The sequence below is a fragment of the Dreissena polymorpha genome, chromosome 1 (genome assembly GCF_020536995.1).
Source record: "Dreissena polymorpha isolate Duluth1 chromosome 1, UMN_Dpol_1.0, whole genome shotgun sequence".
Classification (NCBI taxonomy): Eukaryota; Metazoa; Mollusca; class Bivalvia; order Myida; family Dreissenidae; genus Dreissena; species Dreissena polymorpha.
Window position 1 is genome coordinate 71,227,788 of NC_068355.1, and position 12,986 is coordinate 71,240,773.

At 37.5% G+C, this 12,986-nt stretch overlaps 1 protein-coding gene across 1 annotated transcript in view; it reads left to right on the forward strand.

The window, feature by feature from the left end:
* LOC127834515 (membrane-associated protein Hem-like) overlaps positions 1 to 12,986 on the forward strand; it is a 142,574-nt gene that overhangs the window by 28,455 nt on the left and 101,133 nt on the right. The gene's annotated exons all lie outside the window — the stretch shown is intronic.

Genomic DNA, 12,986 nt, shown 5'->3' on the forward strand with positions numbered 1-12,986 from the left:
ATAGTGAATTTTTTTTCATAAAATTTACTTTTTCGTTATAATATGATTATTTATCATTCAAAATGATGTTTTCACTAATTAATATCATAGCCACACGCTAACCACCTTTGTCCTTTAGCGGAGATGGCTATTGCGACAATTTTTCTCGGGGACAGTATCTTTTACAACGAGCATAGGGACCGTTAAGTACAAATATTCTATTATACTACATATATATATATATATATATGTATATAGTATAATAGAGTATTTTTTACCTAACGATCCCTGTGACAACGAGCAAATAAACAAACGTACGGGCGCTTCGATTTATTACTGACAAACGACTAAAAGGGAGGTAAACGGAGCGGATTACTTTTTATGCAAATTAAGAAAGCTAGAAAAAGTAACCTCCCTTAATATTTATATAATTTTGATTTATTACCGTACGTCAAATGCTCGATGGTTGGTTTATCATTGAAAATGTGTTAATAGAGTGATACAAATAAAACCAAGAAAAACATACACCGCAATATTATGATCGAGAAAGAATGAAAAATACTACTTGATGCAAACATCAACAATACACTACCTGTTATGTATGAAATCGTCCAAGCTCAATGAAGAATCCCTTTCAAAGGTGAATACATATAGACCTGTTACGGCCCTGCACTACAACATGCTTAAAATTATGTCGTTCACTCGCTCGTATCACTTTCCGAAGTGTATCGTGCACAATGAACGTTTCTGGTGTGTTTCGTACCTACTACGAAGCAAATTTTGTTATTAGTCACATGTTTCAATATGAGACCTACTGTACATGTACATCGTCTCGCATGACCGACTGTAAGGTTTTGCAAGACGATGTATTATCAACTCTCTTGTACATCGTCTCGCATGACCGACTGTAAGGTTTTGCAAAACGATGTATTATCAACTGTCTTTGTAAATAAAATTGCTTTAATAGGCAGCCGCGTTTACGAACCTTAGAGTTCATAAGTTTATAGCTATTACTTTACGTTCACACAAGGCTATAATTAATATAAAATGCGAAGTTGAGTGTTAGTTTTATTAAATAACAACATTGGCTGTAATTCCTCGATTTCAGATACAGAAATGTTAAGTATTTTAATGTTACATCTGACTCACACAACTCTGATATAAATGCATGTTTTGCGTTTGTTTTAACATAATGCATGCATTCCTTTTAGAACCTATGACAGCTTTGTAATGTATCATTTTGACAAACTGTTATGGTCTGTTGTTGGCCCTCGTGGCTTAATAAAATGTAGCATTTTGACCAACTGTTTAAAGTTGGTTTGTTTTTTATTGTTTCATGCATAAAAATTAATTTATTTGTAAACATGCGATCGTTGCCCGGGAATAAAGCCCAGGTCTTTTGTCCGAGTATCCACCAAGGTTTGGCAGTTTTATTTTAAATCATGAGTAAATAAATTATGATCTGTTGATGGCCCTCATGGCTTAAATACGCGAAATCAAAATAAAATCACACAATTCGAGGACTTAAGATTAAAGAATAGACTTAGACCAAAGGACGCGTGCTTCAACGTGTTAATGAATACGGTCTGAAATGATGCTTTAAAATTGGTCCCACTCTAGTGGTTTAATGCCATGCTAGACTTCATTTTAAAGGTTTTCTTAAACAGTGCGGTTTTAAGAAAATTCTCTATTTTAGACTTTAGTTTAAAAATCGTTTGGCAAATAGGGTAACTCGTCGAGTCGATTTTGCCCTTGAGTCGGATATTTTTATATTTTTAGTTTTGAAAGATCAGTTTTGTTTAGCATGATTTGTGAAGTTATAACTATCAATTTACCCTTCATACTCAAAGTAAAAACAATTTTGAAATGAAATGTTATCAAATATTATCTCACGATGAATTTATATTCGTTTAAGTTTTAATTACTTATGGTGACGGAAAATTCAGGATTTTCAACTATCGATTATCTTTATACCATCGGCAATTTGTTCAGATACGATTGACAGCAGTTACAAATGAATTTATATTGAAAACATAACCTTATTCTATAATAATGAAAGGTAATTTTCAGTGGTTTGCTTTATTGTATAGGTATTACAGTAAAAGATTAATTAAAACTCAATTAGCCCCTGAGGCGAACGCGATTCGCCCTTATGGCGAACATGAGTTTATGTAATGGCAGAGGCATAGCGATGAGAATTAACCACATATTCATTCCAATTAACATGACTCAATCTATAAAGAATCCCATAGCTCACAAACACCAAGAATCGCACAATGTTTTATCTTTAAATGTCTGTACTTTTCTTTGTCAACCCCAGTGCTACAAATGGTTCCGCTGTTGTAAAGGTCGGATAGTCACTACAAGTAACCTCGTCAATTTTCCTCTTTTTATAACTTATTTTCGTCAATAATGTCAATAAAACAATTTGCTCAACGAATCGTGTTATGCGTACTATGTGCATTGTACGGGCACTTTACCACCGATAGTCCATGACTCAATGCAAAAATATCCACAAAAAGACAATAACTTTAAACTCACTTCAGAAGTAAACACAATTACTTGCGAAAGTTAATTTATTATTTTTTACTGCCGGAAATATAACATTTTTAAATGTCTCGCGTGACAGTTATAGAATGTTTCGCAGTTTGTGCCTAGATGCATTCAATGTGCCGTCCGTTTAAACAGAGACAAACATTTTTCGTATCCATGATTTTGGCATTTATGAGAACTGTGAAAAGTATAGCAATGTTTCAAGAATGCGGACATAATACAGAATATCGTTGTTCGTGTAGATTTTGTTTGTGTGCGTGTTTTTATGGGAAAAATAAGATATAAATAACTACTACTTCTACCACTACTACTACTGTTACTGCTGCTGCTACTTCTTCTTATACTTCTGCTGCTGATAGTGTTGCTGCTGCTGCTACTACTACTACTACTACTACTACTTCTACTACTACTACTACTACTACTACTACTACTACTACTACTACTGCTACTACTACTACTACTAGTACTACTACTACCACCACTACTACTACTACTGCTACTACTACTACTACTACTCCTTTTACTGCTGCTGCTGCTTCATGTTAAGCAATATACTGGTGCATTTAAGCGACTTACAAAACTGAACGTAAACACTGCGTGTTACTATTACACGTTTAAAGTATGTAAATAATAGTTCTTCGACAATGTTTAACCAACTTTAGCTTAATTGACTCGGGGGTTTTATGAGCAGTAAGCTTTTGGGTGTGTACATGTTTTTCCTTTCGAACTACGCACTTAACGTAATGCTTCAATCTATTTTTCTCAATATCTTGTGATCGAAGCATTTTTCTGAAAGCAGATAGTGTCTAGCGGAATATTGTGGTAAAAGAATAGCCAATGAAGAAAGTCATATATGTAATAAATTAAAACACTCAACTGAATCAAAATATACCGATTTATCCATAGACACACAAACACGGGGGGGGGCAAGTCGTTACATTACCCGTTAATGTACCCCGGGTACGGAAATATACTGCAGTACTGAAACGTACCCGGGAATGGTAAATTGGTCGTTGTCGGCTTTTTTATTTATAATGTTCATGTTTATGTCAATATTCTTTTTAATGGCCTCTTTATTATCGCAACTATCGATCCTACTCAAAAACTACTAAACAGTCATACATGCCAGACGTCCCGATCTCGGCGGGACAGTCCCGCTTTTGGGCCCTTTGTCCGGGCGTCCCAATATGAGACGATTTGTCCCGTCATTCGTAAAAAACGATGTAAGGTCTATAGGTTCCCAATAAAATTCGCTATTCAAGCTCTGTTTCGCTAACACTTATCACCGCTAATCTTTTTATTGCCCCCTATTACCAATCCGATTCAACTTCTCGTGTGTACCAGTGTTGTTTATGACACCTTATCAGCGACTTATCGGCTAATTATTGATTTTATCAGGCATTCTCACCATGGTGGTCTTCAAGATAGTGGTAGCTTATTGTTATCGATAGTTGTATAATAATGAAATAAATGTTGAAAATGTTTGTTTTTGTCTTTGTTTGAAACGCTTTTCAAAACAATTGTTTTGTAAAATTAACTCTACGTCATTAATGAGTCTTTAACATTCAATGTTTAGTTCCAAAATAGCGGGACTATCCGAATGTGCAATATACCAAAATCGCAACAAACAATCCAATTAGTGATACCCATCCTGTCTAGTGTAATTGGGTGTAATTGTAATAAAAACAACGAGGTGCTATGCATGACAGTTTGACCCTACTCCAATTAAGCTAAAAACAACGAGGTGCTATGCACGACAGTTTGACCCTACTCCAATTAAGCCGCGACAATTGACAAGTAACAAACTGCGCATGGATACATGCTTAAAACCCATCGCAACAACCAGTAAAAGTGGTACCCATCTTGTCTTGTGTTATTGTAATAAAAACAACGTAGAACGGTTGAGGCGTTGTTGGCAGTTAAAATGAACACAAAAACGGTTTGCTTTCACCAAAAACCTACCTCGGAAATGTGTACGGCCGCGCATTCCGTGTCAAGCTGATGTAACTGTTCGGTAGATAGTTTACTGTAACCCGTACGTTCAGTGTACTGGATAGCCTCCCCTGCGTTAATGTTTGCTATTGAAAGTAATATAATGAGTATTGTTGTCGTAATGTTCCAGATTTTATAGAGATCTACTCTAAAAAGATGAATATTATCTTCGTTGTTTGCTATTGTCTTATTTAATAAAATTGTTATTGATATATTTTAGATTTCATGCTACATATCAGATGTTATATGTCTTGAATAAAAGTATCAAGAGTTTTTGTTAGTACTATACTGACTACGGTAAAGGTGGAATGATGGGTGTTAAGAAATACCGAAATCCCCGTAATTACCGAAATCCCCCGAAATCCCCTATTATATTTATTATTTATCAAAATACTGCGGATAGCAAGTAATATTGCAAAATACAATCAATTCACTGATGAAAAATTGTTTTTATCCATGTTTGGTAGTGAAAAACTAAAATATATACATAATTACTGGGATTCCGAGTATGAATCCATAGTGCATGTTTTTACAAGAACGATCAGGTACAGAAATCCCCGCTGTAAAGATCTTCAAGTGTCAAAAAGTCATCTGGGTGGCTTTTTTATATTAGAAAGAAGAGGTACAGACAAAAACTTAACAACAATATCCCACTTCTTTTGAAAAATAATGACTTGAGGCGAGGATTTCGGTAATTCTACATTCGCCCACAGAGTACCGAAATCCCCCATATTTACATCTGAAAGTGTCAAAAATATCATTTGTATTCTTGGTTTTTCGCTTTGCTTTAATGTTTACGTGCAAAAAATAATATGAATGTAAATTATTAAGCACACTTGACAGCATAAGTTGCCTCTTAGGGGGGATTTCGGTAATTCTACATTCGCGCGCCGAGTACCGAAATCCCCCATATTCACGCCTTACAGGGTCAATATGTCATCTGTATGATTGTTTCTTGGCATCGCATAACTGTTAGTGTACAAATAATGATATTAATATTAATTTTTAAGCACTCTTGACACCATACGCTGCTACTTAGCGGGGATTTCGGTAATTCTACACAAGAGCATAGACACGCGCAGGTACCGAAATCCCCGCTGTAAAAACCTGCAAGAGTCAAAATAATTATTATATTGCTTACTAATTGTAAAAATCAGTCAGACAGACAAAAAAACTATCAACAATATCCCCTGGTGACTTTTGTTGAAAAATTATCACGTAGGCCAGGGATTTCGGTAATTCTACATTCGCCCGCCGAGTACCGAAATCCCCCATATTCACGCCTTACAGGGTCAATCTGTCATCGGTATGATTGTTTCTTGCCATCGCATAACTGTTATTGTACAAATAATTATATTAATATTAATGTTTAGCACTCTTGACACCATACGCTGCCTCTTAGCGGAGTAACGGTGATTTCGATTTACGAGCGAGCACATTTTAAACAGGCTGAATTACCAAAATCCCCGTTCTGACACGTCGTGGCTTGGATCGGGTATTGCACCCGGTACACGTGTGTATTAGCACCCTACTGTAGTCCCGGCGGGGTGCTCGTTATCGACTGCATCAATACACCGGTAAGCAACAAGTTTAATGATATTAGTATTAATTACTAAGCATAAAGAAAGCATTATAGTACTTTCTTATAGTAGTGATAATAATGATAGTAATGTTAATTATTAAGCAAGCATATGTTGCCTCTTAGCGGGGATTTCGGTAAATCCACACAAGAACTTAAACCGCTGTACAAACCGTCAGGTGTCAAGAAAATTATTTTATTTTGTAGAAATCAGTCATACAGCCTATCACCCCTGCCCAGCTCTTGCCACGTGGAGGCCACCTCTTGAAAGAGCCAAATTTTGAATTTCGTAAAAACAAATATAAAAAAATAGGCCGAAATAGTCCCAAATATTTAAACGAGAAAAAAAACATAGGCCGAACTATATAAATAAGACGTTAAATTTTGCAGATGTTGTTTTGAAATAAAACTGCACAGCTTTAGACAAGCTTGTCTGTCAATGAATGTGTTATCCTCAATTCCAAATCAGAATATAGTAGAATGTAGATCGTTATCAGTAACGTGTCTACCGTTCCTTCGGGATATATATATAATGGCTTTTCCTCGGGCTTTCCTTAGCCGTGTGATTTGATAAACAAATAATATAATTTGCCTCTTTACAAGCCGGTTCCGTATGCCCTGTGCGACTTGGATTGCTTTGATCACTTAGGTTGACTTGGGTCGACTTGGGTCGACTTGGGTTGGCTTGAGTCGACTTGGGTCGACTTGGGTTGACTTAGGTCAACTTGGGTTGACTTGGGTCGACTTGGGTTGACTTGAGTCGACTTGGGTTGACTTGGGTCAACTTGGGTTGACTTGGGTCGACTTGGGTTGACTTGAGTCGACTTGGGTCGACTTGGGTTGACTTGGGTCAACTTGGGTTGACTTGAGTCGACTTGGGTTGACTTGAGTCGACTTGGGTCGACTTGGGTTGACTTGGGTCAACTTGGGTTGACTTGGGTCGACTTGGGTCGGCTTGAGTCGACTTGGGTCGACTTGCACTTATACCAAAGAGTCTGCAGTGTCTCCCCTCTGCGTTACGCAAGGAAGACAATCAATGTCCCCCCTCTGCGTTATGCAAGGAAGACAATCGGTCAGTGTTGTACAAGCGACAATCAGTAGCTTGACAGACTCAGGCTGACCTACGAGACCAGACTCGTGCACCGTCTTATATCACCAATGAAAACCTGTGACCCGGACAAAGGTATGAGTCTCTATTGAAGCTACCCAGCAAGCTATGGTGTAATGCGCAAAGTTGCTTGGGTCACTTCTACTCAAAAGGCATCCAAAGTCCCAGATAATTTCAATGGTATATGGTCTCTAATTAATCCAACGTATTTAACGATGTGCTCTGATCGGCAATCGAACGCAGACTGCTCGCTCCCCGTGTGTGTATTTCGATGCTTATCAGGTCCTTCCGCGCCTGAGGCTGCATTATGTGAGGACCCGGAGTGTCCCAGCACTCCTTCCTAATCAGATTTTTGACTCACGAAAGTTGGGACGAATTTTGAATGATAGCTGCAATTTCCAGCTATTTATTGTTTTTTACTGAAAGGTTTTTAATTTTGAGGTGGTCTTGTGCTGTGGGGGGGAACCGGAGTACCCGGTGGAAACCGCACCTGTCCGGTAAGGTGACCCCCAAACAAACTCACATGCGCCAAAGACGGGTGTGTGTTTCAGAGTTTATTTACAGGTCCTACTGGCCTCTTCACGGGGTTACGGTAGCCCGACCTGGCGCCAAAGACGGGATTAGGGGCAGCGCTTTATATACTGATATATATACCACGTGACCCGCTTGCTAAAGACATCACCCTACTATTTCATGTAAACACAACCCTACCGTTTCAAACAGTATATGTATAATACTGTGGCTATATTATGAAATACATATTGTGCATCTTAATAACCGACTTGTATTATTAAATCATCAATTATGTACATAAAAATACAATGATCAATCCAAAATACACACGCTATTTGCGTGGAACGTACCGAATGGTCGAATGCTTGTTCGCGGGAAACGTACTTTCGTGTTGGTGTAAATAATAGGAAAGAACTCAAAGAATAATGAACCTAAAGGATAAAGTATCGGCAAAAATCATCATCCTCATTACAATCATCATCATCATCAACACAGGGACCTATACAAACAAATTGTTTGTATAGGTCCCTGATCAACATCATCATCAACAACGACCGTTTGTGTCCCATTAAACTCATTGTGCGAATCGTCATTAAAACATGCTCGGTCAATATCTAACATATCATCAACTGTCACGAAAATGTTATCTGGCCCGGTTCTGTCAACAAGCGGTACGAAATGGTTCGGTTTGAAATCGCGTATATCAAAGCGGCACATTGTCCACATGAGTGTTAAATCGGTATGCATATCCTTTACTCCCCTACCAACGATTCTAAGATTACAGGGTTGGGAAGATGTGTATGAATCAACCTGTGGCGGATAGTACGAATTCAAAGTTTTCCCAATACCGCACTAAGAGCGTAAATGTGTGCCAGCTCACATGGAGAATACATTGTGAGTGCATCCTGGACTAAAGACTTAAAATTGGCTTGAAACAAGCGTGAATCCTTGAAAAAGTTCTCATTACTGTAATAGTCCGAATGTTTAATTAATTCTAAAGCAACAAGCAGTCTCAAGAGAATGTGATTGTCTTGCTTATTTGAAACTAACATACTAACAGTACGAAAAAGACAGTTGCCATCGCCTACTGATTTTAACGGACATTTTTGTGTTAACACTTCTGGATGGTATGCACGCAGAATTTGTATTGAAACTTGATCACTTTGATGGTCAGCGGCTTTAATGGTTTGAGGTTTAAACTGGACTTTGTACGTCTTGAGAAGTTGCTGTTCGGCCTGAGCAACGTTCAACAACGCTGCAAGATTGTTTTTTTTGAAGGCTGTGAGAAGTCTGAAATTAACTGACTGACTGACTGACTGACCGACCGACCGACCGACCGACCGACCGACCGACCGACCGACCGACTGACTGACTGACTCTCAACAAGTAACATTCATTCAAGCACGTACACACAAATAAAAAAACGATATTTCTTATTTCCGGTATCAGTTTAAAAATGATGGTATTAAGGTGTTAATAATGATACTGTGCAAATTTATAATTTCTGAACACTTTTTATTTTTTGATGATATTCACGTTCAATAAAGCAGATCTTCTTATCAACCTGATGCCTTTTGCCTGCTACTGTTTATAATCATAATTGTATATATTTCAATACACCATCGAATCGAACTACATTACACATAATGCAAATCTGAGATTTATAAATCAAGTTCCATAGCGCCAATATATTGATTGTTTCATACAATTGTATAGAAAACTGTGGCTTGCATCAAATTATGGGTCAAATTCCGGTTGAATTCCAAAACAGTGCTTTAATACGTCAAGCACGTACACTAAAAATATATACGACATTTCTTTATTTAAGAGGCCTTTACACGTTTTGGTAAATTGACAAAATTTTAAAAAGTTGTTTCTGATTCGCAAATTTTCTATTTAGTTGTGATATTTGTGAGGACACAGTATTACGGATCATTTGCCATGCTCTAATATAACCAATATATGCATCTTTTGACGATTTAAAAACCTAAAAAATTATAAAGCTTTGCAAAGCAAAACGATTGAATACTAACGTGTGACAGACTGACAGACAGACTCACGGACACACAGAGCGCAGCCATAAGTCCCCTCCGGCGAAACCGGTAGGGTTAAAAAATATAACAGGGGAAGTCTACACTGTGTATCAGCAACCTGCTGTGGTGATCTTTATCTATCCGCTCAATACGCAGACACCTCGCTACTGTACTGGAAAATTGGATTTACTACCAACATACCTGATTTCATTTATTGCTAAATTGTTCTGTACGTTTACATTAAACAACGAAAATGGATCAACATCACCGTTGCACATTTTATTAAGCACTTTTTGATGGCCTAATTAAAGACGGCGCTTACAATAATCAAACTGTGAATGTGGATATTAAGAAATAAAACCTAAATTTACCAAATGTATGCCTTAGACACTTATCATTTTATTTTTAAGAGGGGCATTATGGAATATTAAATACAGATTATTCGGAACTGCTGATTACCCGGAACTGGTTTACAAACTGTAGTAATTATAGCTAGCATTAGTGGCAATAATTTGGTTATGTCCGCGTGCCAGTGAACGTTGCGAGAGGTTCGATATACATTACACATAATTAAATTCTGATACGAATCTGTAGGCTTGATTGTGCTAACATCATTATTTCTAATAGTGTCAAATAATATAAAATGCGCGTGCCATTACACGTTAAGTGAATACTGCATAAGCGAGAGGTGTGAATTAAAACTCATATTATTACACTATTATTATTATAAATGTCAGTTTGAAGTGTGCTGACATCTTTATCACTATTGTATCAACTATAGTAATTAAGCACAGCTCGATCTTACTCGCAAAATATTATTCTACAATGGCTAAAGTAATATCGTTAGGTGATAGCTATATCCAACGTCTACGTTTCTTTGTGAAGATACAATGTCAAAACCAAAACAGAGTGTGGGAAGAATAACCGACATTGGCAATGAAATACATCGCATTGGCTGTTAGCACGTGTACGAAGCAACTGACTTGAAATCGAATGATTTCACGCAAATATTTTTCGCGCAATGTCAGTCAAACTCTTTTAATGATGAGTGTTTTAAATGTTCTTGATTATTATAAGTTTACTGTATGTCACTACATCTAAGACCACTATCGCCATAACTTTATGTCTTTTTCTGAAAAAAATGGGCTTAATGCATGTGCGTAAAGTGTCTTCCCAGATTAGACTGTGCAGTCCGCACAGGCTAATCAGGGACGACACTTTCCGCTTTTATGGTATGTTTAGTTTCAAGGAAGTCCCTCCTTACCAATAAGTTTACGCGGAAAGTGTCGTCCCTGATTAGCCTGTGCGGACTGCACAGTCTAATCTGGGACGACATTTTACGCACATGCATCATATAATCGCTCATGAATATAATTATATATATGACAAGGCTCATATAATCGCCGACAAAAACAAAAAAGGGGTGGATTATATTGACATTGTAATAATAAACACCATTTTAAAACTAACATAACTAGGAATTTTCGTTGATACGTGTATAAAGTTTTCGTCTTTTCCATATTAATGTGAAAATCAGACCGGCCCTACTGAACAACGAACGAAGAGACACATACCTTGAGAGTGCAGCACTCGCATCGTAATCCCCGTTGTGAAATGCACATTTCTTTCACATGAACGCACGTTTACTGTCAGACTACCATTTAAGTCCATTTTCATTGATTTGCACACACTTTGAATGGGTCCAACCTGAACATTTGCTGCATTGAATAGTGTCTTTTTTGCAGTCTAGCCTACTCACAACACAGGGATGGCTCTAGGAGAAGTGCCCCCCCGGAGAACTGCCCCCCCAAAGATTTTTCACTGGGCGGAGAACTGCCCCCTCGCTGTTTTTGTATAGGGCGGAGAACTGCCCCCCTGCTGATTAATAAGGGGCGGAGAACTGCCCCCCTGTCAGAATTGATGACCCGGAGAAGTGCCCCCTAATTAAAGAAATAGCCGTGATATATAAAGCGAGTATTATAATGACAATAACGCCAGTAACTTTCTTGCTATTATGTATGGAAATTGAGTGAAATTTCAAAAGTAATATAAAGTTGTACAAGTAATAAAAGTTATAAAACGGCATAAAATACCTGCCTCGGCATGGACGTCGTCACGTCGCCAACTTGATAATCACGTGATTTTCGTCAATGTGAACAAAGAATAACAAATAACTTTTTGCTAATAAAAAGTTTTCGCGGCTGAATTATTTGATATTTTCCCCGTAATAAAAACAAACAATTAGCATGCAATTTAATCCATCCTTATGCCAGCTGAAAACAATAATTTATTTGTTTGTTTTCGCCAATTACGGATTTGGACGGTTCAATATAATAAACCCGTATGCGGCTTTATTCAAAGCTAACAAGTTCTTAACAATTAAGGTCGGTCCGGTCTACCAATTAAAAGATTAAAAGATCGCGGTACTTATCGTTAACGGTAACAAGTTCTCTGCCTGCCTTATTAGCTGCTAATTAAAGCAACTGTTACCGATTTGTTTGTTTGGCATGTCGACATGATCTGCTCAAAATGCAAACTGCGGACGACTCGACGGTCTGGCGATGCTACCGACGGATAAGGTGCTAGAAGACATGAATTAACTAAACAACATAAATAAATTGCTTATAAATTCAACTTCACTTCACTTTTTTCTTCAAGTCAGCTAAATTATTGCCTTTGCCATGCCTATTAATTTACTTTTTTATATGTCAATTAACGTTTTTTCCATGGGTCAATACTATCTTTATAATGTAAATTAATTCCGATGTAACTTTTCCTCCATAAGTACCGAGTTGCACGTCTATATTTAGTTGCAACACATTGCCAGTATTAACACGCACGCGTTTCCTGTGTGGATCTCGACTATGTTTCGCGCTCTTATTAAAACACGACTTTTACAAGGCATTCATGTATAGTGAGTGGTGCAGATGCGTACCAAGGACCTTAAACAGTATTATCACATGCCTCTAGACAATTTGTGTTATTCAGTTCAATAAATGGTAATATACTTGTACTGAAATTAAATTGTTACCGGATAAAATGTGTACGGCGATAACGTAAAATTACCCGTAAGTATTGTTTTCACTACGTAACTAATAACTAATATGACACAGGGGGGCAGTTCTCCGCCCCTACAGATTTGATGGGGGGGCAGATATCCGGATACGCAGCCATTGTGACTGACGATACATTTTAATGACAATCCTACTTTATAAAACGCGTGTGTAAT